Source organism: Saimiri boliviensis, chromosome 9, assembly GCF_048565385.1.
Source record: "Saimiri boliviensis isolate mSaiBol1 chromosome 9, mSaiBol1.pri, whole genome shotgun sequence".
NCBI classification, from domain to species: domain Eukaryota; kingdom Metazoa; phylum Chordata; class Mammalia; order Primates; family Cebidae; genus Saimiri; species Saimiri boliviensis.
This window is the reverse complement of record NC_133457.1, coordinates 111121775-111148435: the sequence shown is the minus strand read 5'-3', so window position 1 is coordinate 111148435 and position 26661 is coordinate 111121775. Positions and strand designations below refer to the sequence as shown.

At 44.6% G+C, this 26661-nt stretch overlaps 1 protein-coding gene and 2 non-coding genes across 15 annotated transcripts in view; 2 read left to right on the top strand and 1 right to left on the bottom strand.

Annotated features, from left to right (window-relative positions):
• NCOA3 (nuclear receptor coactivator 3) overlaps window positions 1-18736 on the bottom strand; it is a 142963-nt gene extending 124227 nt beyond the window's left edge. For 11 of the 13 annotated variants that reach the window (XM_074406629.1, XM_039479290.2, XM_039479299.2 and 8 more), the window contains exon 1: window positions 18614-18735. The gene's annotated coding sequence lies outside the window, so the exon portion shown is untranslated. Of the gene's footprint in view, window positions 1-18613 lie in introns of all 13 variants that reach the window. The other 2 variants (XM_074406630.1, XM_074406631.1) reach the window with 1 other exon arrangement.
• A 2190-nt stretch (window positions 18737-20926) lies between these two features.
• LOC120367982 (U7 small nuclear RNA) lies at window positions 20927-20988 on the top strand. Its single transcript, XR_005582214.1, has one exon. It is a non-coding gene; the product is annotated as a U7 small nuclear RNA (small nuclear RNA).
• A 4873-nt stretch (window positions 20989-25861) lies between these two features.
• Window positions 25862-25969, top strand: LOC120367959 (U6 spliceosomal RNA). Its single transcript, XR_005582198.1, has one exon. It is a non-coding gene; the product is annotated as a U6 spliceosomal RNA (small nuclear RNA).
• The last annotated feature ends 692 nt before the right edge of the window (window positions 25970-26661 follow it).

Below are 26661 nucleotides of genomic sequence, written 5' to 3'. Positions count from 1 at the left end.
TTTACTATTACTGAGTCTGCTAGGACTTTTTTACTGGGTTTATTAATGCAGTTTTAAATGAAACATGCTGATTTGGATTAACATCCCTAGCAAAGTAGGGGAACATCTACAGGTACTTAAAAATCAAATCAAAATTATTGACAGGCTCAGGCAAATGCTGGCTTCAGCCCCAAGTGACTACAATTCCTCTTTAATAAATTCAAGTCTTCTTTATGTAATTGGTTAACTCCTTTATTAAGTACTCCTTGCTTATATGTCTTGTATTGATATTTGGACCCTGTATATTCAATACTATAACTCGAATTGTTTCTTCTCACATAGAAGCAATCAAACTCCAATGGTGCTGTAAACGGAACCACACATGGACATGCCATTCTTCCAAGTACCCTTAGATTCACCCCAGGAGGAGCCCTAGCTGCTGTTCACCATTCTTTGTCCCTTTTCAGCAGGAAGTAGACAGAAAGTCATCACCCAAAACCCCCTAACAGCAGTTAGTGTGGTATCACCACAGTGGAGAATGTTTCTCTTTTTTCTTTTTTTTGAGACGGAGTTTTGCTCTTGTTACCCAGGCTGGAGTGCAATGGCGCAATCTCGGCTCACCGCAACCTACGCCTCCTGGGTTCAGGCAATTCTCCTGCCTCAGCCTCCTGAGTAGCTGGGATTACAGGCACTCGCCACCATGCCCACCTAATTTTTTGTATTTTTTTTAGTAGAGACGGGGTTTCACCATGTTGACCACGTTAGTCTCGATCTCTTGACCTCGTGATCCACCCGCCTCAGCCTCCCAAAGTGCTGGGATTACAGGCTTGAGCCACCGTGCCCGGCCCTAGTTTTCATTTTTTTTTTTTTTTTTTTTTTAGACAGAGTTTCGCTCTTGTTACCCAGGCTGGAGTGCAATGGTGCGATCTCGGCTCACCGCAACCTCTGCCTTCTGGGTTCAGGCAATTCTCCTGCTCAGCCTCCTGCGTAGCTCGGATTACAGGCATGTGCCACCATGCCCAGCTACTTTTTTGTCTTTTTAGTAGAGACGGGGTTTCACCATGTTGACCAGGATGGTCTCTATCTCTTGACCTCGTGATCCACCCATCTCCAGAAAACTTTTGAAGCCCTGGCTCTTAAGGCCAGGCTGGCAAGCTTTGATATGCAAATGTGGGCCACTAGAAACTGGATCCACCCAAACATGGAGATTCCCATGGCCTTCTTGCCCTTTTGCCATGGCTGCTCTCACATATCCCCATATGTGTAGAACATCTTGGTGCCCTGCGTTTGCCTATTAAAAGGCTAGGGTGGGAGAGCCAGCTTTTTCCATCAGACTCAATCAATGACAAGCCTAGCCAAACCAATCCCCTGAGCCCTATGCAAATCAAACACAGCCTCCTCCAGCCTCTGCATATACACCTAGCTGGTATGCATGGAAGGTGGGGACCTTCTCTTTTGGTTTTGGAGCCCCTCCCCCCACCCCGCCCCCATACAGGGGAGCTTCTTCCTTCTGTCTTCTCCCTTCCTTCTTGCCCATTTAACTCTCCACTCCTTAAAACCACACACACACACAAAAGATCTGTACACTGGTAACTACATAACACTGCTAACAAACTAAGACCTAAATAAATGAAAAGATATACAAGATGTTCATGGAAACAAAGGTAACAATACTGTTAAGATGCCAATTCTCTCCGAATTGATCAACCGATTCAATGCAATCACAATCAAAATCTCAACAGAAATTTCATATAAATAAGCTGATTCTAGCAATTATATGGAAATGCAAAAGGCCTAGAATAGCCAAAACAACTTGAAAAGGAATAAGTTTGAAGAATTACTCTGATTTCAAGACTTCCATAATCTATATGGTATGGTACTGGGGTAAAGACGGATAGTGATATTTACGTAGATACAGATGTATAAATATATACCAAATGAAACAATTGAATCAAAAAACAGACCTACACATATATGGTTCAATAATTTTCTAGCCAAGTTAATTCAATGGTCAATGTATAATCTTCAAAAAACAGATTCTACAACCAGATGTCTTGTGAGGAAAAGTGCCAGAAAAACTCAGTAGCCATATACCAAAATACAAACCTCAACCCTTTTCTCACACCATTTACAATTAACTCAAATAAATCACAGACATAAATTTAAGAGTTAAAACTTTGCAACAGAGGAAAAAAGGGAAAAAAAAAGAAAGAAAAAAGTTAAAACTATAAAACTTCTAGGAGAAAACCTTAATGATCTTGGATTGGGCAAAGTCTGCATTATTCTTTTTTAAAGACAGGGTCTTATGTGTGTGTGTTTGGGGGTGGGGGTTGGGTTTTTTTGTGGTTTTTTTTTTTTGAGTCTTGCTCTGTCACCCAGGCTACAGTGTAGTGGCATGACCTCAGCTCACTACAACCTCCATCTCCTGAATTCCAGTGATTCTCCTGCCTAGCTACTCCAGTAGCTGAGGTTAAGCAGCACTACCACACCCAGCTAATTTTTTCATCTTTAGTAGAGACATGATTTTACCATGTTGGCCAGGCTGATCTCAAACTCCTGGCATCAAATAATCTATCTACCCGTGTCCAAAAGTAAGTGGAACCTATACATACACATGGACACACAGTGTGAAATGATAGACAAGAAACTAGGATGGGTTGAGAAGGGGGATGATAGATTACTTCACGGGTACAATGTATATGATTTGGGTAAATGATGCCCTAAAAACCCTGACCTAGGCAATCTACACATGTAACAAAATTATACTTGTACCCCATAAATTTATACCAATTTTTTAAAAAATAAAGTAAGGCTAGGTACAGGGGCTCATGACCATAATACCAGCACTTTGAGAAGCTGAGGCAGGCGGAATGCTTCAAGCCAGAAGTTAAAGACTAGCCTAAGCAATAAAGTGAGACCACCATCCTATTAAAAAAAAGGGGGGGGGGGAATAATTTTTACAAAAAAAGAAAAATGTAAGGACAAAACAAGTTTTCATCTAGAAAAAGAACAAATTTACATCTCAAAACATAAAAACAATATAACCTAAAAATAGGCAAAAGATATATATACAGAGACTTCGCAAAAAAAAAAAAAAATACACCAATTTTGTATTTTTAGTAGAGGCAGGGTTTTACCATGTTAGTCAGGCTGGTCTCGAACTCCTGACCTTGTGATCCACCCACCTCGGCCTCCCAAAGTGCTGGGATTACTGGCATAAGCTACCACGTGATCGATCCGCCTCAGCCTCCCAAGGTGCTGGGATTACTGGCATGAGCTGGTGTGTTCCCCCCAATATTATGCAATATTGACTGGGCACACTGGCTCATACCTGTGGTGGCATGTGCCTATAATCCCAGCTACTCAGGAGGCTGAGGCAGAAGAATCACTTGAACCCAGGAGGTGGAAGGTGCAGTGAGCCAAGATCGCGCCATTGCACTCCAGCCTGGGTAGGAAGAGCAAAAAAAAAAAAACTCCATCTCAAAAAAAAAAAAAAAAAAAAACATAAACTAGAGGCAGAAATGGATTTAGGTCCATAGCAGTTCTTCATAACCCAATTTCAAATTTTCTACATATCACAACAGTCTCATTCCCACTACTTTTATAACTGAAAAAAAAAGTATAAATTTCAAAAAAAAACTTACAACAGAATTTTTGTGTGTGTGTGAGACCACTTCTGCTGCCCAGGCTGCAGTGCAGTGGTACAATCTTGGCTCACTGAAACCTCCACCTCCCGGGTTCAAGCAATTGCCTCAGCCACTGGAGTAGCTGAGACTACAGGCACATACCATCATGTCCACCTAATTTTTCAAATTTTTGGTAGAGATGGGGTTTCACGGTGTTGGCCGGGCTGGTCTGGAACTCCTGACCTCAAGTGATCTGGCCCACCTCAGCATCCTGAGCTGCTGGGATCACAGGCATGTTTTGTTTCTTTGGATTTTTTTTTTTTTTTTTTTTTTTTTTGGGACAGTCTCTGTCACCCAGGCTGAAGAGTAGTGGCACAATCTCAGCTCACTACTATGCCCAACTAATTTTTGAGTTTTGGCTCTGTTGCCCAGGCTGGAGTACAATGGCACAATCTCGGCTCAGTGTAACCTCCACCTCCCCGGTTCAAGCCATTCTCCAACCTCAGCCTCCTGAGCAGTTGAGATTACAGGCGCGCAACATCATGCCAAGCTCATTTTTGTATTTTTAGTAGAGACAGGGTTTCACTATGCTAGTCAGGCTGGTCTCAAACTCCTGACCTCATGATCTGTCCACCTTGGCCTCCCAAAGTGCTGGAATTACAGGCGTGAGCCACCACGCCCAGGCTAATTTTTGTGTTAATAGAAACGGGGTTTCACCACATTGGCCAGGCTGGTCTCCATCTCCTGACCTCAGGTGATCCGCCTGCCTCAACCTCCCAAAGTGCTGGGATTACAGGCATGAGCCACCATACCTGGCCTCTTATATTTTAAATGGCATTTTGTAGAAATTTCATTTGTGTTAAACAAAAAAGTTCTACAACAAAAAGAGTTTGGAAAATTGAGACTATAAATGATATTATGTATATTAAGCATGACACTAACCAGGGACACACAAATAGTAACTTTTTTTTTTTTTTTTGAGACAGAGTCTCTCTCTGTTGCTAAGGCACCAGGCTGGAGTGCAGTGGCATGATCTTGGCTTACTGCAACCTCCACTTTCCGGATTCAAGCAATTCTCCTGTCTCAGCCTCCTGAGTAGCTGGGACCACAGGTGCGCGCCACCACATCCAGCTAATTTTTCTTTTTTTTTTTTAGTAGAAACGGGGTTTCACCATGGTCTCAATCTCTTGACTTCGTGATCCACCCGCCTCGGCCTCCCAAAGTGCTGGGATTACAGGTTTGAGCCATCGCGCCCGGCCATAACTTTTACTATATATATATGGCCGGGCGCGGTGGCTCACCCCTGTAATCCCAGCACTTTGGGAGGCCGAGGCGGGTGGATCACAAGGTCAAGAGATGGAGACCATCCTGGTCAACACGGTGAAACCCCGTTTCTACTAAAAAATACAAAAAAATTAGCTGGGCATGGTGGCGCGTGCCTGTAATCCCAGCTACTCAGGAGGCTGAGGCAGGAGAATCGCTTCAAACTGGAAGGCAGAGGTTGCAGTGAGCCAAGATCGTGCCACTGCACTCCAGCCTGGGCAACAAGAATGAAACTCCATCTCAAAAAAAAGAATAAAGAAAGAAAGAAATGAAAATTAGAGTCAGATTATGAAAATCTTTGGGCGCTCCATGGGAAGTTTAGTTTCGAACTTTAGACAATAAAAAACAATGAGAGCTTTCAAGCAGTCAAGCAGACTGGGCGCAGTGGCTCAAGACAGCACTTTGGGAGGCTGAGCCAGGCAGATCATGAGGTCAGGAGTTCAAGACCAGCCTGGCCAACATGGTAAAACCCTGTCTCTACAAAAAAATGCGAAAACATACAAAAATAGCCAGGCATGGTGGCACCCACCTATGGTCCCAGCTACCAGGGAGGGTAAGGTATGAAAACTGCTTAAACCAAGGAGGTAAAGGCTGAGCCAAGATCATACCATTGTATTTTAGTCTGGGTGACAGAGTGAGATCCTGTCAAAAAAAAAAAAAAACAAGACGGGCAGATCACAAGGTCAGTCAGCAGTTTGAGACCAGCCTGACCAACATGGTGAAACCCCATCTCTACTAAAATTACAAAAATTAGCCAGGCATGGTGGCACTCGCCTGTAATCCCAACTACTTAGGAGGCTAAGGCAGAAGTGCTTGAACCGGGAGGGAGAGGTTGCAGTGACTGGGAATCGTGCCACTGCACTCCAGCCTAGGCGACAGAGCGAGACGCAGTCTCAGAAGAAAAAAAAAAGAGGCCACATACACTGCCTTGCACCTGTAATCCCAGCACTTTGGGAGGCCAAAGCAGAATTGCTTGAGCCCAGGTATTTGAGACCACCCTGGGAAACACAGTAAAACTCCATCTCAAAAAAAAATTTTTTCTTCATCTCTACAAATAAGAATAAAAATTAAGCCGGGCGCGGTGGCTCAAGCCTGTAATCCCAGCACTTTGGGAGGCCAAGGTGGGTGGATCACAAGGTCGAGAGATCGAGACCATCCTGGTCAACATGGTGAAACCCCGTCTCTACTAAAAATACAAAAAGTAGCTGGGCATGGTGGCGCTTGCCTGTAATCCCAGCTACTCAGGAGGCTGAGGCAGGAGAATTGCCTGAACCCAGGAGGCGGAGGTTGCGGTGAGCCGAGATCGCACCATTGCACTCCAGCCTGGGTAACAAGAGCGAAACTCCGTCTCAAAAAAAAAAAAAAAAAAGAATAAAAATTAGAGGCCAGGCACAGTGGCTCACACCTGTGATCCCAGCACTTTGGGAGGCCAAGGCTGGTAGATCACTTGCAGTGAGGCATTCGAGACCAGCCTGGCCATCACGAAACCTCATCTCTACTGAAAAAACAAACTTAGCTGGGCATGATGGCACATGCCTATAATCCCAGCTACTCAGGAGGTTGAGGCAGGAGAACTGCTTGAGCCCAGGAGGTGGAGGTTGCAGTGCGCCAAGATCAAACCACTGTACTTCAGCCTGGGTGACAGAGCAAGATTCTGTCTCAAAAAAAAAGATTAGACATGGTGTGCACACATGTAGTCCAGCTACTTGGGAGGCAGAGGCAGGAAAATCGCCTAAGCCCTGGTGGTCAAGGTTGCAGTGAGCCATGATCATTCCACTGCACACCACCCTGGGCAACAGAGTGAGACCCCCCCATGACAAAAAAAAAAAAAAGGTAGAGAAAAAGAAAAAAAAAATTAAATCTTATTCTTCAACGCGCTGCACCCTGATAACATGGATCAGTAGTAGTCCCTTGCCTCCTCTGAACTTCTCTACAATTTTTATAGGCAAGACCTACTTATCACAGATTGCCTTGTACTGAAGTGATCTGAGTACCTGATTGATTGTGCACACTTGGAGGTCACAAACCTTGTTAACTCTCTCGCAGTGCCTTAATGTAAAGACATAATAATCACTGATTAAGTATGTCTGTGTATGGAAGAATAGGCAACAACAACCAAGCAGCAGCAAATTAAAGATGACTGAAGTTTAAGACCTCAAGACTTAAGAAAATAGTGATGTGAAAACTCAATTTAGGCTGGGTGCACTGGCTCACACCTGTAATCTCAGCACTTTGGGAGGCCGAAGAGGGTGGATCACTTGAGGTCAGGGGTTCAAAACCAGCCTGGCCAACATGGCGAAATCCCATCTCTACTAAAAATACAAAATTAGCCAGGCATGGTGGCACATGCCTGTAATCTCAGCTAATTGGGAGGCTGAGGCAGAAGAACCACTTGAACCTGCAAGGCGGAGGTTGCAGTGAGCCAAGATCATGCCATTGCACTCCAGCCTGGGCAACAAGAGTGAAACTCCGTCTCAAAAAAAAAAAGAAAAGAAAAAAAAAAAAGAAAGAAAGAAAGAAAGCTCAATTTAAGAAAACTTACGGCCGGGCACGGTGGCTCAAGCCTGTAATCCCAGCACTTTGGGAGGCCGAGGCGGGTGGATCACAAGGTCAAGAGATCGAGATAATCCTGGTCAACATGGTGAAACCCCGTCTCTACTAAAAATACAAAAAAAATAGCTGGGCATGGTGGTGCGTGCCTGTAATCCCAGCTACTTAGGAGGCTGAGGCAGGAGAATTGCCTGAACCCAGGAGGCGGAGGTTGCGGTGAGCCGAGATCGCACCATTGCACTCCAGCCTGGGTAACAAGAGCGAAACTCTGTCTCAAAAAAAAAAAAAAAAAGAAAAGAAAACTTACTAGGCTGGATATGATGGCTCACATCTGTAATCCCAGCACTTTGGGAGGCCAAGGCAGAAGGATCAAGACTAGTCAGAGACACACCCTCTACACAAAACAAAAACATTCATCTACACAAAATTTAAAAACATCAGCCAGGCATGTGCCTGTCATCCCAGCTGCTAGGAGGCTGTGCTGGGAGGACTGCTTGAGCCCAGGAAGTCAAGGCTGCAGTGAACTGTGATGGTGACACTACACTCTATCCTAGGTGACAGGACAAGACCCTCTCTCCGAAAATTAAATTTTTTTGAGATAGTGTCTCACTTTGTTGCCCAGGCTGGAGTGCAATGGCAGGGTCTCATCTCACTGCAACCTCTGCCTCCTGGGTTCAAGCAATTCTCCTACCTCAGCCTCCTGAGTAGCTGGGACTACAGGTGCCTACCACCATGCCCAGCTAATTTTTGTATTTTTTAGTAGAGACAGAGTTTCACCATGTTGGCCTGGCTAGTCTTGAACTCCTGATCAGCCCACTTCAGTCTCCCCAAGTGCTGGGATTAGAGGCTTCAGCCACCTCTCCTGGCCAATTAAATTAATTTTTACAAGTCATCTGTTGGCACTATATCGTAATTTTGGGGAAAGAAAAGGGAAACTGAAGGTTACTGAACAAGTTCATGCTTACAGGTTTACCAAATCTTGGAATCCACAAACCCAAGGCTTCTACAATTCGAGATGTAATTGTGATATAATTGCGTACTTTTTTTTTTCTTTTTGAGACCCAGGCTAGAGTGCAGTGGTGTGATCTTGGCTCACTGCAACCTCCACCTCACGGCTTCAAGTGATTCTCCTGCCTCAGCCTCCTGGGTAGCTGGGATTACAAGCACCCACCACTGTCATTGGCTAATTTTTTTTTTGTATTTTCAGTAGAGACGGGGTTTCACCATCTTGGCTAGGCTGGTCTCAAACTCCTGACCTTGTGATCCACCCACCTCGGCTTCCCAAATTGCCAGGATTACAGGCATGAGCCACTGTACCCAGCCATGATTGTGTACTTTCAAAATAGCTTCCCAGATTCCATTTTATTCACTCCTGATGAAAGTAGTTTTAAAGTTAATATAGTAAGTCAGCCAGACGCAGTTGCTCACACTTGTAATTCCAGCACTCTGGAAGGCCAAGGCAGGCAGATCACCTGAGGTCAGCAGTTCAAGACCAACCAGGCCAACATAGTGAAAACCCATCTCTTAAAAAAAATTTAAAAACAGAGCCTGGCACGGTGGCTCACGCCTGTAATCCCAACACTTTGGGAGGTCGAGGCGGGTGGATCACAAGGTCAAGAGATCAAGACCATCCTAGCCAACACGGTGAAACTCTGTCTCTACCAAAAATACAAAAAATTAGCTGGGCATGGTGGCACATGCTTGTAATCCCAGCTACTTGGGTGGCTGAGGCAGGAGAGTCACTTGAATCCAGGAGGCGGAGGTTGCGGTGAACCAAGATTGCGCCATTGCACTCCAGCCTGGGCAACAAGAGCAAAACTCCATCTCAAAAAATAAATAAAATGATATATTAAAAATATATATACATATAGTATTAGTCCTGTCTTACTACAAGACAAAGATATCACTGACCCCTCCAGTGGATGCAAGACATGTGGAGTTATTTTTCTCACTGGTGGAGTTTCCTCACCGGTAGATTTTCCCAGATGCAGCCAAATACTTGTTCCAACTGCAGTGAAGACAACTACCTCAGTTAGGATTAAAGTATTGCAATAAAACACAATTACCACCAAGCAGGTAAGAGAAAACATGAGCTGGGATGGAACAGATAGTGTGTAGTAGACTAAAGGGACAATTTGATAGAGTACTGAGTAAATCTTACAACATTCTCAAATAAAATTGCCAAATTTTTTAAATAAAGATGGGGTCTTGCTATGTTGCCCAGACTGGTCTTGAACTCCTGGGCTCAAGCAAGTCTCTGGCCTCCGCCTCCAAAGTGCTGGGATTACAGGTGTGAGCCACTGCACTCGGCCCAAAATTGCCAAATTTCAACCTGGAAACAATCTCAAGCTGATACAGCTACTCTACAAGATGACTTAAATTCAATAATCCATTTGAAACGATGGTAATTTCACTGAGAGTAAAGAAAATAACACTTGATTTTCTTACACCAGAAGGAGAAGGCTGAATCTCTGAATGTCTCTCTCTCACACACACACACACTCTCTCTCTCTCTCTCTCTCTCTCTCACACACACACACACACACACACACACACTTTTATCCACTTACAGCATATACTATGATGAAGTCAGGAGATTAAAGTCTCTTTTGAGACAGGGTCTCATTCTGTCACTCAGGCTGGTATGCAATGGCACAATCAGCTCACTGCACCCTCTATCTCCTTTGCGAAAGTCATCCTCCCAGCTCAGTCTCACATGCAGCTGGGACCACAGGCACACATCACCATGCCCAACTATTTTTTTTTTCCTATTTTTTTTTTATAAAGACAGGGTCTTACTTTATAACCCAGGCTGGTCTCAAATTCCTGGGCTCAAGTGATCCTCCTCTCAAAGTGCTGGGATTACAGGTATGAGCCAAGGGACCCAGCCTCTAAATTCTTTGAGTCAGCACTGAAACCTGCATCTGACCTCACACATCTGGTATAAAGAGCTTCATTTGTTTATGTTTGATCAATACAATTTAAGTAAAAGACCATTCTAGTTATCTACATTATGCCTTAAGTTTACAGAATTTTATAAAATAAGGAATCTTGGAGGATCATACACAGCACCCTTTGTTTTAAAACTGTCCTAGAGAGATTGATCTGCCCAAAGCTTATGGTACACACTTACAAATTATTCTCAACTCTGCCCTAGGTAAGTCTTTTCAAAGTAACAAGCTAACAAAATATATTAATCAGGTACCAAAAGGGAAAAAAAGGGGTTTCACATGTAGATTTCTTTTTAATCAAAGTTCTGTTTTGAAACTAAACATATGATCATGCTGCTCTTTCCACCAACAGCAATTAACTTTCATTTATAAAAAATGTCAGTTTATTCTGTATGAAAGTCTTAACTGCAGTGGTAAAAGAAAAAAAAATAAAAAAGGAAAAAATTAAAATGTCAGTTTAGGACATTTAGATTGTGATAAACATTTTCTCTCAAAGTAAAAATAATTTGGCTTTTAGATTTCATTTAAACAGAAGAGCAAAGAATATTTACTTCAAAAGTGCCTCCTTTTTTGTTAAAATCCTTTCTTCCCCTCCCCATGCTTTCTCCTCTTTTGTACTGAAGTTCTCAAATGCATGAGATGGAGAAACAATACCACAATACAACTGCAGGCTTCCTGCCTACTAGTCAGTCATTATTCTTAAGTCTTGAGAGTTTTCAAAACACTGCTTGGGATGCTTTGAAATTCCTTCTTTCAGATTTTCCCTCCTTCATGGAACATCTATTTAAAAGAATGGTTTCCAAAATGTCTTGCTGCACCCAATCAAAACTCTCTACACAAACTAAAAAGGCTACCCTTAGATATGAAGGTGGGATGTAAATGCCTGAAGCTTGGCAAACACCAATCTAAAAGTACAGGACAGAAAGAGGTATATTTCTGGCCAAGCATTAGAACAGTCTTTTTCTTATATGTATAAAAATCAAGCTTGTTTCTGAAAATTTTCACATTTATAAGGATAGTATCACAAGTTAAAAACTACATCATTATTATCCCTCTCTTAAAAAAAAAAAGTATCGTTTAGAAACCTAAAGGTCTCAAAAAACTGATAGCTGAGCAGAAAAGGGCTAAGTCAATTATTACTGACTTAAATTTCACACTAAAATCATGTATATTCATTTATTTATGAAAGTTGTTGGCTAGGCAAGGTGGCTCACACCTGTAATCCCAGCACTTTGGAAGGATAAAATGGGGGGATCACCTGAGGTCAGGAGTTCAAGACCAGCCTAACCAATATGGAGAAGCCCTGTCTCTACTAAAAATATAATATTAGCTGGGTGTGGTGGCACATGTCTGTAATCCCAGCTACTTGGGAGTTTGAGGCAGGAGAACTGCTTGAACCTGGGAGACATAGGTTGCGGTTAGCAGAGATAGCGCCATTTCACGCCAGCCTGGGCAACAAGAGTGAAACTCCATCTCAAAAAAAAAAATTTTGTTGGGTGCTCTAAGGATCAGGGAATTAACAAATATATATATATGTTGTTGGGGACAGAAAAAATTAACAGCACCAGTCACCTGCAAATGTGGGGAATTTCCCATTCTTCCGACCACACTTAAATGATGGTAGTACTTAATAACAATCTCAAGTTGTTGACATAAACCAAGATCTACTCAAAACACGGTGTGGAGGGGGTGATATACATGCTCTGCCACTGCCCAGCTCAACATGTATTCTTTCATTTTTAACGGCAACATTGAAAATGAAAGGTTCATGAACAACAACTTGTAAAATTGTTACAATAAATGGAAATTTTTCCAAAACCTGTAACACGGCAAAAAGACTGCTTTAAACAATATTTAATAAAGCCTAATCCCAGTACAACAAAATAATTTAGCCAGTCCCCTGGAGTTCGTTATAATGGGATTTAACCTGTACACTCAACATTCAATTAACCATAAGGCTTATCCTAATTGAGGATTATGCTGACTTCTGCAGTCCTTTCCCTCTATCCATCTACCACGCCAACTCAGCTGCCATAGCCACCAAAAGCGAAGCCGCAGGGAGCAGATTATCTATTACTGTGTGATACCCAGGCCAATATTCCTTTTCATCACTATGTGGATAATCAATAGTTAAATTCAGTAATCTAGTCAGCGTGGTTTCCAAAAAGTGAAGCTGCATAAGCTTCACTCATAGCCTCTAACCAAGAAAATGAAACATTTAAACAGAATACCTTTTCATAGGACCAGCAAATGAAAAATGTCACACCCTTTCCTAGAATCTATCATTAAAAAAAAATTTAACAGAAAAAAATAGGACACAGCTGTTCCTAACAAAAATATTTAAAAAGCCAAACAAAAAAGACATTAGTGCATTTGCTCTTAGAGTATTTTGGGTAAAACCTGTTTGCCAGTCAGGTCAGACTCCTTTCCTTTGCCTTTAGGCCACAAGTTTACTACACAGTCAGTTAAATAAACCCTTATTACTGCCAGCCCCCCGCAACTGTAAATTGACCTAGGCTGGCAGTACCTACCAAACTGAGTTAATGCTAACAAAGTTAGGTACTGGCAGTAGGTAGCCTAAGAAGATTATCCAATTGGTGGATAAATCGGCCTTCTACACACTGCAGGTCTCCCTTTCTATTCCTGCTGTGTATCTTCTGGCCATTTTCCTGTTCATTTAAAAACTCTCCACCAGGCCGGGTGCGGTGGCTCAAGCCTGTAATCCCAGCACTTTGGGAGGCCGAGGCGGCTGGATCACGAGGTCGAGAGATCAAGACCATCCTGGTCAACATGGTGAAACCCCGTCTCTACTAAAAATACAAAAAAAAAATTAGCTGGGCATGGTGGCGTGTGCCTGTAATCCCAGCTACTCAGGAGGCTGAGGCAGGAGAATTGCCTGAACCCAGGAGGCGGAGGTTGCAGTGAGTCGAGATCGCGCCATTGCACTCCAGCCTGGGTAACAAGAGCTAAACTCCATCTCAAAAAAAAACAAAAACAAAAACAAAAAAAAACTCTCCACCAGAAGGTAGGGAAGGGAAAGCCAATTAAATTCAATTCCATAATTTGTTAAGGGGCTGAAAATAAGGTTAGGCTCTGGATAAACTGCATCTTTTTTTTTTTTTTTTTTTTTTTTGAGACGGAGTTTCCCTCTTGTTACCCAGGCTGGAGTACAATGGCGCGATCTCGGCTCACCGCAACCTCTGCCTCCTGGGTTCAGGCAATTCTCCTGCCTCAGCCTCCTGAGTAGCTTGGATTACAGGCATATGCCACCATGCCCAGCTACTTTTTTGTATTTTTAGTAGAGACGGGGTTTCACCATGTTGACCAGGATGGTCTTGATCTCTTGACCTTGTGATCCGCCCGCCTCGGCCTCCCAAAGTGCTGGGATTACAGGCGTGAGCCACCGCACCCGGCCTCATAAATTGCATCTTTAAACCAAAATAATCTTCTCCGAGAAATTCTCCCAGAAAAACAATGGACAAAAATGAATTTACCTAGTAAAAACATTTACCAAACTCATGTATTCTTTTTAGTAGAGACAAGATTTACCATGTTGACCAGGATAGCCAACCTCAGGTAATCAATTTGTATGTTAATACAAACTCATTACAATGCCTCATTACCACAAAGCCCCTCCTCTGCCTTAATTCTGAAATGTTCATTTTGTAACCCCTCCCCAACCCTAAAAAGCACTCATAAAGTGGGAGAAAAATGGGCCAGGAGTGGTAGCTCAAGCCTGTAATTCCAGCACTTTGGGAGGCTGAAACAGGCAGATCATTTGAAGTCAGGAGTTCAAGACCAGCCTGGCCAACATGGTGAAACCCCTCATCTCTACTAAAAATACAAAAATAAGCTGGGCATGGTGGCTCACACCTGTAGTCCCAACTACTCGCAGGGGCTGAGGCACAAGAATCAGTTGAACCTGGGAGGCGGATGTCACTGCACTCCAGCCTGGGCAACAGAGTAAGACTCAGTCTCAAAAGAAGAGAAGAGAAGGAAGAGAGAGAGAGAGAAGGAAGACAGAGAGAGAGAAAGAAAAGGAAGGGGGGGAGAGAGAGAAAGAGAGAGAGAGAGAGAGAGAGAGAGAATCTCAAAGCTATTCCTTAGAATCCAAACTAACATATAGTCCCCTTGTTTTTCAATCTTTTGAAGTATGAGAAAAAAGAAAAAGTTAATAGACATTTCCGGTAATCATTTTCTGCTCTCAGAGCTTTAACCACTCAATAATGCAAAAAACAAATATTTATACCAAAGATTCAAACAAAACTGGTACAGGTAATCTCTTCAATCATGATCAAGTCTTGTTTTTCTAGTCCTAGGTAGCTTTACAGGGTAACAATTTTATTAAATTGTGACAAATTTGCTGTTGCAGGGTAACAATTGTATTAAATCGTGAGAAATTTGCTGTTGTAAACAACTGCCACTGGAGGCTATACTCATTCTAAACTTGCAACAAATTAAGTTTTCAAAACTACTTTACCTCCTCTGGCCAAAGTGTGAAATTACAAAGTTTTTTAAAATGCAGGCCCAGTGCAGTGGCTCACAACTATAATCGCAGCACTTTGGGAAGCCAAAGCAGGTGGATTACCTGAGGTTGGGAGTTCGAGACCAGCCTAGACAACATGGTAAACCTCATCTCTACTAAAAACACAAAAACAGCCAGTGTGGTGGTGCACACCTGTAATCCCAGCTACTTGGGAGGCTGAGGCAAGAGAATAGCTTGAACCCCAGGAGGCAGAGGTTGCATTAAGCCAAGATCCTGTCACTGCACTCCAGCCTGGGCAACAGAGCAAGACTCTGCCAAAAAAAAAAAAAAAAAAAAAGGCAAAAGAACTGCCCCTCCCAGGGGGAGGGAAAAAAAAAAACCCAAAGCCATTAATTTGAACAATTAATTTGGGGGCCGGGTGCGGTGGTCACACCTGTAATCCCAGCACTTTGGGAGGCTGAGGCGTGTGGATCACGAGGTCAAGAAATCGAGACCATCCTGGCCAACATGGTGAAACCCCATCTCTACTAAAAATACAAAAAATTAGCTGGGCATGGTGGCACATGCCTGTAATCCCAGCTACTCAGGAGGCTGAGGCAGGAGAATTGCCTGAACCCAGGAGGCGGAGGTTGCAGTGAGCCAAGACCTCGCCATTGCACTCCAGCCTGGGTAACAAGAGCGAAACTCCGTCACAAAACAACAACAACAACAACAATTTGGGAAAAGACAATAGTAGAGTTTTTTAAAATCTTACCTCATTGCCCAAACTAAAATTTATTTTTTATTTTATAAAAGACTTTTCGCCGGGCGCAGTGGCTCAAGCCTGTAATCCCAGCACTTTGGGAGGCCGAGGCGGGTGGATCACGAGGTCAAGAGATCGAGACCATCATGGTCAACATGGTGAAACCCCGTCTCTACTAAAAATACAAAAAATTAGCTGGGCATAGTGGCGCGTGCCTGTAATCCCAGCTACTCAGGAGGCTGAGGCAGGAGAATTGCCTGAACCCAGGAGGCGGAGGTTGCGGTGAGCCGAGATCGCGCCATTGCACTCCAGCCTGGGTAACAAGAGCAAAACTCTGTCTCAAAAAAAAAAAAAAAAAAAAAAAAAAAAAAACTTTTCAATAACAGTAGTCCAAGTTTAAATGAATTATTCCAGAAACATACTAATGCACAAGACTGAATTCTTATCAAAGAAAAAAAAACACACTTTAGCTTTTATCTTTAATGTAATGTCCCTGCAAGAAAGCTTATTTCAAAAGACCAGTCAAGAAGACATTAGTCAGTAACCATTTTTAAACTACTTTTTATTTGCACATCTCCTGGAAAAAGGGTCCCAGGTGCAACAGTATTTCACTCCTTACTGAATTCTAATTTATCTGTTCAGGAAGTGGGTGGCACTTTTTAGAAATAATTTTTATACAGAGGAGGAAATGCACAGCATAATCACTTTCAAAATATAGTGAAATTATTTAATATAACCTTTAATAACCTAGCTCTAATATCACTGAATTTCCTTAACAAATTGTTAGTGTTGGCAAATGGTTAAAAAAAAAAAAATTCTAAAATATAAAAATGTAAACCTTCTTGTTGACGCTCAAGTTGTTGTACATTTTTAAAGCCTCTGTAGTCAAATATCTTATGGTAGAAACATCTCCTATAACTCCTCTAGAAATATTACAGCCTCCCACTTAGTCCATAATCCTTGTCTTCTAACTGCCAAAAGCTGGTATATGCCTATTTTATTTCAAATGCTGATTGGACAATTAAGTCATTTCTATTTATACATAAAATACCCCTATAATTTAGGATCAAGGGCAATTTAGATTACTGCTCATTTAAATGCAGAACCTGAAGCAACCTCTAGTGACAGAAGCTACAGTGTTCAATATCATTTTACATGTTACAAGCAGAGACTTCATTTTACATACAATGAATCCTGGCAGGGCTCTTCATTCTGAAGCCCCACACATTGTTATTTCTTTAACGGTATTAATAGATAAGGTGACATAAGCATTAAGTTCAGAAGAGCTTTTTCCAATAGCTATCAACACTTTTTTTAAGAGAGCAAAAACAGTATTCCCTCATTTTCTGTTTCTTCTGTTCATTCTACTTCCCTGCTTTTGGTAAGCAACAGAGGTGGTTTCAAACGAAAATCTTAAAATAATTATTCCAAAGACCAAGGATATTCTAAAAACCAGTAACAGTCTCTGCCTCTGAGAAGGAAGAACTGGAGGGTTTGGCGTGGAAGAGAGATTCACTTTTCAATGTGTTTGTACCTTTCCTATTGGATACCATGCGGTAGAACCATATTCTAAATGAGCACACATTTAAAATATTTTCAAGAGCAATTCACAAACTTACAGGTTTCCATTAACATTTCCGTTTATGCAGCCTTCGCTGAAGACGTTAAGATTTTTATTTCCCCAATCACCTTCTCAACAACCTGCTGCAACAAACACTGAAGCCTTTTTGCAGCCAGGGATCAATTTGGTGGATCCGAGGCCAGGCATTGAAATCAAAGAGATGCAGCAATCTTACTCACTACTACTACCACTCTCACTCATCTCAATTCAGCTCCGTCTAAAACCACTGCAGCAAAACAGCTGGTACTCCCCTTCCTGTTTCTTTACCGTACGGGCTTAATAACAAAAACAGGTTGGTTTTGAAGCCCTGCTCAAATACTGCAAAAAGGAAGTCTTCGCACTCGGGGGGTGGGGGGGGGAGAAAAAGTTTCGACTTCGAGCGAATCTCACCGCTTGCGTGTCATCCATTTGGGATTCCCAAACTCCTGCTAGTGAAATAGATGCTCTGTCTCTCACGACTGCTCCCCCGGTTAACTTTGCCACCCTACGTGCTCTCAGACTGCCTCGGAAGCCGCGGAGTCTCCCAACGCCCCCACGGCTGGTCTGGTTAAAGCAGGTACAAGACAAGCAGCTCATTTAAACCCCGACCAACCGAGTCGGTGTTCACAAAACGGGAGACGAGGAGAGCGAATTTAAAAAGTAGGAATAACGAGGCCAAACCACATTTAACCCACCAACTTCCCACTTGCCGTTTCCCAGCCTTCACACCAGAGGTTGTAAAACGCCTTTTTTTTTTTTTTTTTTTTTAACCGAGAAAACTAAGAAGCCACCCGAGCCCAACACGAAAATCCCGCGGACGATTCGTGTTGGAATATCTGTAAAACGCCCGAGTGCAGGAGGAAACACCGCCGCCAAATCGCAGCCGGCAGGGAGGCTGGGGTGGGGGTCCCCGCGGCGTCTCCCTCCCGCGCTTCCCAGGAGCCGCCAAGGAGCGGGGGCAGCAGGAGGAGGACGCGGGGAGCTTTCAAAAGGGCCGGGGGAGGCGGGAGGGAGAGAAAACTTCAGGGACAGAAGGGAAAAGTGGGCCCCTGCGGTCCCCCTGCAAACTCCTCGGGTGACCCCTCCCCGCGGGGACCCCCGCAGATCCCCAAGCGGGGATCCGACCCGCCTCGTCTCCGCTCTGACCGCCGCGGGCCGCCTCCCGGGCTGAGGGGGAGCAGCACGGCCCCGACACCCCCAAACTACCTCAGCGCGTCCCCCGGCCGGCGCGCCCCTCGGTGCCTCGGCAGCGCTGAAGCCGCCGGCTCCCCGCAGCCCGGGGAACTCGCCCCTCTTCCCTCCGCCTCGCACTCCACCCCCTCGCCCGCCGCCGCCTCCTCCTTTATCTCCACTCACCTCCCGCCGCCATTTTCCTCGCAGCTCAGCTTTAAATCGGAAACTCGCCGCTCAGCCCGCAGCCGCCGCCGCCGCCGCGACCGACTCAGCCGCAGCCGCCGCGGTCGCTGTGGAGGGGCTGAGGCGGCAGCAGCTGAAGCCGCCGCGCGGGGGCCACTGGGATATGTAGTCCCGTAGCCACGCCCAGCACTACCGGTCCCAGGGGGCCTTGCGCGGCCGGCCCAGGGTTCCAGCGCCCCAGCCCTGGCTTCCGCGGCGGAGGGCGTGGCCACGTGGGATCTTGCGGCCGCTTTCGCTCGACATCGACTGGGAGCTGCCTCGGGATCCGGAGAACGGGAATGCAGTTCTAGCCCTGCCCTTAATTTTTTTCATATTTGCCTTCGTCCAGTAATACCTAACATTTGTGGAGCGTTTCTGGTATGCCAAACACGGATCCTCAAAACAGGCATCCCGTAGGGACCATGATCATCCTCATTTTTCAGATGAGCGAACTGAGGCACAAGGTCTGAAGCCACGAGGCTGTTCCTCAGCTGCTAAAGTCACTGGGTGAAATGTTGGGCAGTAGTACGTTCACGGTACATTCAGTCCCGAAGTATCATCCCACAGTCTATTTAAGACTTACAGTAAAGAACACCTTGCTTTTTGGAGAGATCTGGCAGGCACCCCCTCAATCAAGTCATCGAATTTAGCACCACCAGTGCTGGGTCTGATTTGTTTCGTGTCTCCTGATACGATGCAGTGGGGAAAGCATATTGCTACCCCTTGTCGTATTCTTGCCACACACGTACACACACAAAAAGCTAACCTGAATCTAACCATGAAAAAAACGAATTCAGAATGTGGGACATTCTACAAAACATCTAGCCTGGAGTCTTAAAAATATGACAACATGAAAGAGGTGAAGACCAAACGCAATAGGTGAAACTTGATTGGATTCAGGATAATTTTTTCTTTTCTTTTCTTTTCTTTTCTTTTTTGAGACGGCTTCTCGCACTGTTGCCTGGGCTGGAGTGCAATGGTGCGATCTCAACTCACTGCAGCCTCTGCCTCCCGGGTTCAGGTGATTCTCCTGCCTCAGCCTCTCGAGTAGCTTAGATTACAGGCACATGCCACCACGACCGGCTAATTTTGTATTTTTAGTAGAGACGCGGTGTCACTATGTTAGCCAGGCTGGTCTCAAACTCTTGACCTCCTTAGCCTCCAACCTCGGCCTCCCAAAGTGATGGGATTACAGGGGTGAGCCACTGCAGCTGGCCGGATTCAGGATAATTTTTTTTTTTTTTTTTGGGAGGGGGGACGGAGTTTCACTCTTGTTACCCAGGCTGGAGTGCAATGGCGCGATCTCAGCTCACTGCAACCTCTGCCTCCTGGGTTCAGGCAATTCTCCTGCCTCAGCCTCCTGAGTAGCTGGGATTACAGGCACGCGCCACCATGCCCAGCTAATTTTTTGTATTTTTAGTAGACACGGAGTTTCACCATGTTGACCAGGATGGTCTCAATCTCTTGACCTCGTGATCCACCCACCTCGGCCCCCCAAAGTGCTGGGATTACAGGCGTGAGCCACCGCGCCCGGCCCTCAGGATAATTTTTTTATGTAAAAATAATTTGGGGGCAATTTTAATATGGATTGTATGTTAGAAAATATTGAATCAGTACTAGATGTGTCGAGTGTGAATAAGTAAAATAATCTGAAAAAATAAAAATAAAAAATAAATAAAATAATCTGACCACTTACTGTCCATGGTCAGCACCATCGCTTCCCACCTGGACCTCTGCCGCAGGCTCCTCAGTGTTCTCCCTGCTTCCACCCTTTTCTCTTAGCGTCTATACTCAACACAGCAGCCAGAGGAATCCTGGTAAGAACCAAGTCAGTTTAGGTCCCTTCTGCAAAATTCTTGCAGTAATCTGCAAAGCCCTGTCCTACACAGCCCGTTTTTTGCCCTCTCCTTCTCTCTCGAAACTCATCGCCTTTTTCTCTTCCACTCACTTCTGTAATTCAGCTACACTGGACTCCTTGGGCCTCTCCAACATGCTTAGCACACGCTGGCCTCAAAGATCGTGCACTTGCTATTTCCTCTGCCTAGAACGATATTTTCCCAGAAAATTCAAATAACCCCTTCCCTAATCTCCCCATGGTCATTGTCCAAATGTCACTTCTTCGGTGATGCTTTCCCTAATTGCTCTGTTTTAACTTCCTGCCACTCTGATCCCAGCTTTCCCTACTCCTATTCCTTTGTTCATTTCTTTTCAGAGCATGAATTATCATTGAAATCACGACATATTTCTGTTATGTTATTTAAAATATCTCCTTTCTAGTGTTATAGCTCTTTTAGAATTTGTCTAGCAGGCTTTCCGATTTTTGCCGGAAAGCCCCCCCCAAAAAATCTCCTTTCTGCAAGGGCACACCTTGGGATTACAGGTGGCTCACACCTGTAATCCCAACACTTCAGGAGCCTGAGAGATCGCTTGAGACGAGGAGTTCAAGACTGACCCTGGCAACAAAGTGGAGACCCAGTCTCTACCAAAAAAAAATAAAATTGGCTGAATGTGATGGTGCCTGCTTGTACTCTCAACTACTCAGGAGGCTGAGATGGGAAGATTGCCTGAGTAGGGGAGGTCAAGGCTGCAGTGAGCCATGCTTATACCACTGCACTCCAGCCTGGGTGACAGAGTGAGAACCTGTCTCAAAATAAATTAGTTTAGGCCGGGCATGGTGGCTCTAACTTATAATCCCAGCACTTTGGGAGGCCGAGGCGGGTGGATCACAAGGTCAAGAGATCGAGACCATCCTGGTCAACATGGTGAAACCCCGTCTCTACTAAAAATACAAAAATTAGCTGAGCATGGTGGCACATGCCTGTAGTCCCAGCTACTCGGGAGGCTGAGGCAGGAAAATTGCTTGAACCCAAGAGGCGGAGGTTGCGGTGAGCCGAGATCACGCTGTTGCACTCCAGCCTGGGCAACAAGAGGGAAACTCCATCTCAAAAAAACAAAATTAAAAAAATAATAAATAAATTAGTTTAATTTAATATCTCCTTTGCTCACAAGAATGAAAGCTCCATGAAGATCTTGTCTCTTATTTCCTGATGCAATCTCAGCACCCACTCATACTCATATTGACTGAGGCATACTCAGTCAGTATTTGTTGTGTGAATGAATTCTTTCCATCATCAAATGACAAATCAAAAATACTTAGTGGCACATGCCTGTAATCCCAGCTACTTGGGAGGCTGAGGCAGGAGGATCACTTGAGCCAGAGAGGTTGAGACCAGCCTGGGCAAAAAAGTGAGATCACACTTCAGATAATAATAATAAATTTAAAATACTGTGTTAGGCTAGTGGCTCATGCCTACAATCTCAGCACTTTGGGAGGTCGAGGCTGGTGGATCACTTGAGATCAGGAATTTGAGACCAGCCTGGCCAACATGGCAAAATCCCGTCCCTACTAAAAATACAAAAATTAGACAGGCATGGTGGTACATTCGGGTAATCCCAGCTACTTGGGAGGCTGAGGCAGGATAATCACTTGAACCAGGAGGCAGAGGTTGCAGTGAGCCAAGAGACTATGCCACTGCACTCCAACCTGGGCAACAGAGCAAGACTCCATCTCAAATATATATATATATATATATATATATATATATATATATATATGCATACCCATATGTATATAAAATAAATTTTTTTTTTTTTTCCCGAGACGGAGTTTCGCTCTTGTTACCCAGGCTGGAGTGCAATGGCGCGATCTCGGCTCACTGCAACCTCCACCTCCTGGGTTCAGGCAATTCTCCTGCCTCAGCCTCCTGAGTAGCTGGGATTACAGGCACGCGCCACCATGCCCAGCTAATTTTTTTTTTTTTTTGAGACGGAGTTTTGCTCTTGGTTACCCAGGCTGGAGTGCAATGGCACGATCTCGGCTCACTGCAACCTCCGCCTCCTGGGTTCAGGCAATTCTCCTGCCTCAGCCTCCTAGTAGCTGGGATTACAGGCACGTGCCACCATGCCCAGCTAATTTTTTTTTTTTTTAATTTTAGTAGAGACGGGGTTTCACCATGTTTACCAGGATGGTCTCGATCTCTTGACCTCGTGATCTACCCCCCTCGGCCTCCCAAAGTGCTGGGATTACAGGCTTGAGCCACCGCGCCCGGCCTTTTTTTGTATTTTTAGTAGAGACGGGGTTTCACCATGTTGACCAGGATGGTCTCAATCTCTCGACCTCGTGATCCACCCGCCTCGGCCTCCCAAAGTGCTGGGATTAGAGGCGTGAGCCACCGCGCCCGGCCAAATTTTTAAAATAAAATACTGTGTTAGATGCTGGGAACCCAGAGATAAATTGCTTCCAGCTGCATGGCCCTGCGCCTCGGCAGCTACACCTGCCTCCTACCTGCTCTCCTTGCTACTCTCCCTTAACAATGCTAACTAGACTGCTTGCAACAGAATCTCAAATGACTTACGGAGAAAAAATACATGCACACAGGGAGAGAGAGTACAGGTGAGCAAACTTGGCAAAATGTGATTAATCAGTCAATTTAGGTTTAGGGTAAACAGAGCTTTTTTGTTATGGGGTCTTCGGTGTTCTGTTGTTTTTGTTTTTGAGACAGAGTCTCTCTCTCTGTCACCCAGGCTGGAGTGCAATGGCATGATCTCAACTCACTGCAACCTCTGCCTCCTAGTTCAAGTGATTCTCCTACCTCAGCCTCCTGAGTAGCTGGGGTTACAGACATGCACCACCACACCAGGCAAATTTTGCGTTTTTAGTAGAGATAGGGTTTTATCATCTTGGCCAGGCTTGTCTTGAACTCCGGACCTCAAGCAATTCGCCTACCTCAGCCTCCAAAAGTGCTGGGATGTGAGCCGCCAGCTGATGTTTTGTTTTGAGACAGGGTCTCACTCTGCCGCCCAGGCTGGAGTGCAGTGGTGTGATCACGGCTTACTGCAGCCTGGACCTCTTGAGCTCAAGTGATTTTCCTGCCTCAGTTTCTGTCCCTACCGCTATCTCCCACAGTTTTCCCTCTTTCATTGTGTGAAATATAGCCAGATACCCTAGCGGTTAAGAGTGTGGGCTTTCTAGCCAGGCACTGTGGCTTACTCCTGTAATCCCAGCACTTTGGGAGGCCGAGACACCTGGATCAACCTGAGGTCAGGAGTTCAAACCTGCCCAACATGGTGAAACCCCATCTCTACTAAAAATATATATAAATTAGCCAGGCATGGTGGCGGGTGCCTATAATCCCAGCTACTCGGGAGTCTGAGGCAGGAGGATCTCTTGAAGCCGAGAGGCGGAGGTTGCAGTGAGCCAAGATCGTGCCACTGCACTCCAACCTGGGGGACAGAGCACCACTCCATCTCAAAAAAAAAAAAAAAAAAGAGTTTGGGCTTTCCAGGAGTTCCAGCCAGCCTGGGCAACAAACTGAGACCCTCATCTCTGCAAAACTAGAAAAATTATGGCCACGCACTGTGGTTCATGCCTGTAATCCCAGCACATTGCGAGGCCCAGGAAGGCAGATCACTTGATCTCAGGAGTTTGAGACCAGCCTGGGCAACATTGCAAATCCTGCCTCTACAAAAAAAAAAAAAAAAAAAAAAAATGGCTGGGCGTGGTGGCATTTGCCTATAGTCTCCCAGTTACTCAAGAAGCTGAGGTGGGAGGATCACCTGAGCCAAGGAGGTTAAGGCTGCAGTAAGCCAAGATCACACCACTGCACTCCAGCCTGGGTGACAGAGCGAGACCTGGTCTCAAAAATACATACATACCTACATGCATACACATGTACATACATACATACATACCTACATTAGCCAAGTATGGTGGTGTTCACCTGTAGTCCCAGGTACTGGGAGGCTGAGGCAAGAGGCTCACTAGAGCCCAGAAGGTCAAGGTAATTACACCCCACCCTGGAGTCTAAAAAAAAAAAGAAAAAAGCAAGTGTGGGTTTTGATACTCATTACCTAACCTGCTAAGCTGGTTCTGTTACTTACAGAGCTGTGTGATAGTGGCTGGTTACTTGAACTTTCTGTGCCTCCATTTCCTAATGTGAGAACACTGATAATGATAATGATGATAATAATAATAATAATGCTTATGTGATAGGGTATTATCAGGATCAAATAGAACAATATAGTGAAAGCTCTAAAAACAGCATCAAGCACAGAGCACTCATAAATGTTAATCATATTAATGCATGGCAGTTCCAAACTTGCTTTGCAGGGGTTAATATCCAAGGGTTAGTAACAATGTTCTCCCCCACCCCACCCCCACCCCACATTTGCTTCATTATAGTAATTACAGTGTGAAATTTCCCTGCAAGTGAAAGTAGATTCCTTGGGTAGAAGCCTAAACCCTGCACATACCTAAAAGTCTGTTTCCAAATACCTAATCAGAAAACGAGCTGGCACGGCCCCAAACTCCACCCCCAGGCTGTACTCTGAACCACTTTTCTCCCTGGGAAGGACACATGAGAGAGAGGGAAATAGAGAGCAAGAGAGAGAGATCGAAAAATGCAATTTAGGGTCAACAAGTACTTGACTTGTTGTTTTGCCTAAAAGAGGGGAAAAACACCCTGAGAAGAATCATATTTAAGGCAAATTTTGGTTGGTGAAGAGCAGACTGAGCTTTACATCCCAGAGTCACCTGGTTCATGCCTCTTCCTTTACACCTAAATCAGGGTTTGGCGACCTGTGATTTTCGTGCCAGAGATGGCACATGAGCCCCTTGGAACTGGCACCTGACCTGGCCAAAACAGACTTGTCCTGCCCCACAACCTGCAAATGACTCCACAGCTGGAAGAATTTGAAGTACAGCTCATTTTTGTTCTGTTTTGTTTTTTTCCTTCTAGACTTACATATTAAACACATTTGCTTTGGGAGAAAAAATCATCTGCTATCAAATGCTTTAAAAGTACCCATTGTCCAGCCGGGCGCGGTGGCTCAAGCCTGTAATCCCAGCACTTTGGGAGGCCGAGGCGGGTGGATCACGAGGTCAAGAGATCGAGACCATCCTGGTCAACATGGTGAAACCCCGTCTCTACTAAAAAAAAAAATACAAAAATTTAGCTGGGCATGGTGGCACGTGCCTGTAATCCCAGCTACTCAGGAGGCTGAGGCAGGAGAATTGCCCGAACCCAGGAGGCGGAGGTTGCGGTGAGCCAAGATCGCGCCATTGCACTCCAGCCTAGGTAACAAGAGCGAAACTCCGTCTCAAAAAAAAAAAGTACCCATTGTAAGAGGGCTAAAATAAAAATAAGGGCTGCGCTCATGTTGGCAGCACATACACTAAAATTGAAACAATACAGAGAAGATTAGCACAGTCCCTGCATGAAGATGACATGCAAATTCTGTGAAGCATTCCAGGTTTTTTTGAGACGGAGTTTCATTCTTGTTGCCCAGGCTGGAGTGCAATGGCGTGATCTCGGCTCACTACAACCTCTACCTCCTGGGTTCAAGTGATTCTCCTGCCTCAGCCACCCGAATAGCTGGGATTACAGGTGCCTGCCACCATGCCCAGCTAATTTTTTGTATTTTTAGTAGCGACAGTCACCATGCTAGCCAGGCTGGTCTTAAACTCTTGACCTCAGGGGATCTACCCACCTTGGCCTCCCAAAGTGCTGGGATTACAGCGGTGAGCCACCGTGCCTGGCCCCCAAATTCATTTTGTAAAAAACAAAGTGTTTTAGATCATGCTATTGCATTCCAGCCTGGGCAACAAAAGCCAAATTCTGTCTCAAAAAAAGAGAAAAGAAAAGGGTTTTATTCCAGAGCTGGAATCAGCCAACCTTTAAAAGTTCCCCAAAGCTATATGATGGGATACCATGTAGCCAGTGAAAGATTATGAGGCTTGGTAACACTCAGCAGTTTAAAAAGATCTCCCAGATACTCTACTTTTTTTAAAAGTTGTGGATACATTGTAGGTGTATGTATCAATGAGGTATATAGGATGTTTTGTTACAGGCATGCAATGTGAAATAAGCGCATCACGGAGAATGGGTCCAATAATTTAAGTTAAAAATTAAAAAAGGGGTAAAGCAGTGTATATAACAGTGTTACCAAAA